Genomic DNA, 2,341 nt, shown 5'->3' with positions numbered 1-2,341 from the left:
GGTCCACTAAAAATGATGAAAGCAACAGTTAGCCCGACAAATCGCTTCAAAGCAACAGCAAGCCGAAGACCCCCGAGCCCGTATGAGAAAATACTAGGGAATGAGAAAGGCAACGGTAGCTGCGAGAAGACCCCGAAGCAACGGAAGGCCTGTGCTAAAGACGTGCCTGTCGATCTATAAGAGGTGTGAACGCTCAGTTTCAGGGCGAGTTTCTGTCTCTGGAATTTGAATAACCGTGTCGTGCCTGTGACTGTCTATGGGCTTCTCTGATCTAAGAATCAACGTAAAAACAACCTAGCATCACCTAGCTAAAGCCTAGAAGCAACCAGATAAGTGTTCACAATCGTCCAGTTTTGCTCTTTCAAGCCTTGAGCGGCTTAGTACAAGCTTTGTCAGTTTTTGTATGTCACTGCATTAGAAGCAATATAAATATTGTGTATAGTTTCCGCAGCCACCAGAATCTGAGAATTTATGGGACTTTTGTAATTTCATGTCAAAACATTTTTCATCTCAGTAAGAATTACTGTTCCTAACAAGTATGGTAGCGTGAGCATGTAAAGAATGCTCCTCATTCTGGCTTGTTTTCATTCACCGTCTGAACATCAGCAGCCAAAGCTACACCTCTTTTTGACAGAGGCAAAATGCCAGAGGCCCATGTACAGTCGTCAGTAAGCTTAGCTCGAATGCTCCACAACATGTCCTGAAACAGTTTGGTTGACACCAGTGCCACGCAGCTATCCAAGCTTACCGAGCTATTATCTCGGCAACAATGCCCAGTGTTTCGCGGCTGGCCTCAGTCAAACCAGTCCAGGTCACGCTGCGGAGCGTTCGAGTTAAGCTTTCCGACAACTGTACGGTGCAATGTCGTTTAAGAACACCAGATGGTTAAAATTTCTGGAGCTCTCTGCTACAGTGCGCTCATATTCATATTGTGGTTTTGGCATGTAAAACCCCCGATAATATTATTATTAAAACTATTCAAAGCCAAACATAATGAAATGACAGTGAAAGTAGTCTGGCTGTTCAAATTTCAGTGCATAAAAGGAAACAGGGCAGTAAGAACATTCAACATCAGCAGTCATATTGTGCGTTCTCTGTGTGCAGTCTGCTCTTGTGTAACAATATTTTAATAAGAACCAATACCAGATTTCACACCGTTTCTGTCGTGTGCACCTTGCAATTGATTTGAACTTCTTATTGTGTTAAATTAATGGAGATACAGCAACTCGGTCAGGATTGTAGGCACTGCGTTAATAGGATGAGGTTAGTTTCTACATCTTCATCTGGAGCACAACCCAAATGAAATGCCGCAATTGGCCAAAGATGAGACGTCCCATGGAAAGCGTTAAGCTAACGTAACTCCTTAGCCACAACAGCAACAGGGAAGCTACATATAAGAGACGTAACGCAAGTGTTCGAGTAACACGCCTCGTAGGCTGTTCAACTGCATGCAGTCGGCCACTCGGTCAAGATAGCTGAACACTAGTCAGGAAATGTCCTGCCGAAAGTCAATCCGTGCACACACATGACATCGCAACCAACAAAATATGGTCAATGGACACACTCTCGTCATCGCCGCTTCGGTGAATGCAAGGCGTGAAGACAGCGCGCAAAGGCAGTGTGCAGCTGGGCTAGCTACATTTGCTGGGCCGCACCACCATCTGAACTTAATTGGTAACACGCTGAACACAGCTAGCACATTCCAGGCAACATGCCGTAAGGTGGGACAGGTCGGCATCGATCAACGCACCAACCACCTTCCGCGATCAAATCAAAAGCACAGTAGGCGAGCGCTGAGTCTCAAAAAGATCTGTGAAGGCCAAACTGTGCGACTATCGAATGTCAGCGTCCGGTGTATACATGTCGCAACACGAGCCCTACAGTTTTGCAGATGATGCACACACACTCCATACGTTGCGAGACGATGCCCCACATCAAAATTTGTTACGATTATGATCTTTTACGACGCTAATTTCGCCAATGGGTCATTGCAGCTCTAGCGCAGCTCGCTTTACCACTGTAACCTAGTTTTTTACGATTGCAGCCATTTAACGGGCGCAGCCCCGTTTTAATCTCTGTTTTTGCTCAACTGGGTAGGTGACGCTAGTGAAGAATTTACTAATGTTTTAAAATATTAAACATATTTTATTTAGATAACAAATACTTCCTATATTGAACAATGATCTGTTTTTTTGCAAATGTTTTTTTTTGTTACAGCACTAGCAATTATAATCAGATGCAGCACTTAATATTTCTATGTTTTGGCTCGAGTCGGCAACCATGGAAGCGTCTTTCATTTTGGCGCGTGTTTCTCGTGTTTCCTCGGCGAGCGTAGACGATC

General features: G+C 44.5%; 1 long non-coding RNA gene across 1 annotated transcript; it reads right to left on the bottom strand.

Moving 5' to 3' along the window:
* Positions 1–850: 850 nt before the first annotated feature.
* On the bottom strand, positions 851–2,016 carry LOC125757282 (uncharacterized). The gene is made up of 2 exons (XR_007415207.1): positions 1,747–2,016; positions 851–1,682 (listed from the first exon to the last, which is right to left on the bottom strand). It is a non-coding gene; the product is annotated as an uncharacterized LOC125757282 (long non-coding RNA).
* Positions 2,017–2,341: the final 325 nt, after the last annotated feature.

This window comes from Rhipicephalus sanguineus, chromosome 2 (assembly GCF_013339695.2).
Source record: "Rhipicephalus sanguineus isolate Rsan-2018 chromosome 2, BIME_Rsan_1.4, whole genome shotgun sequence".
NCBI lineage: Eukaryota > Metazoa > Arthropoda > Arachnida > Ixodida > Ixodidae > Rhipicephalus > Rhipicephalus sanguineus.
This window is presented reverse-complemented; position numbering and strand designations above follow the sequence as displayed.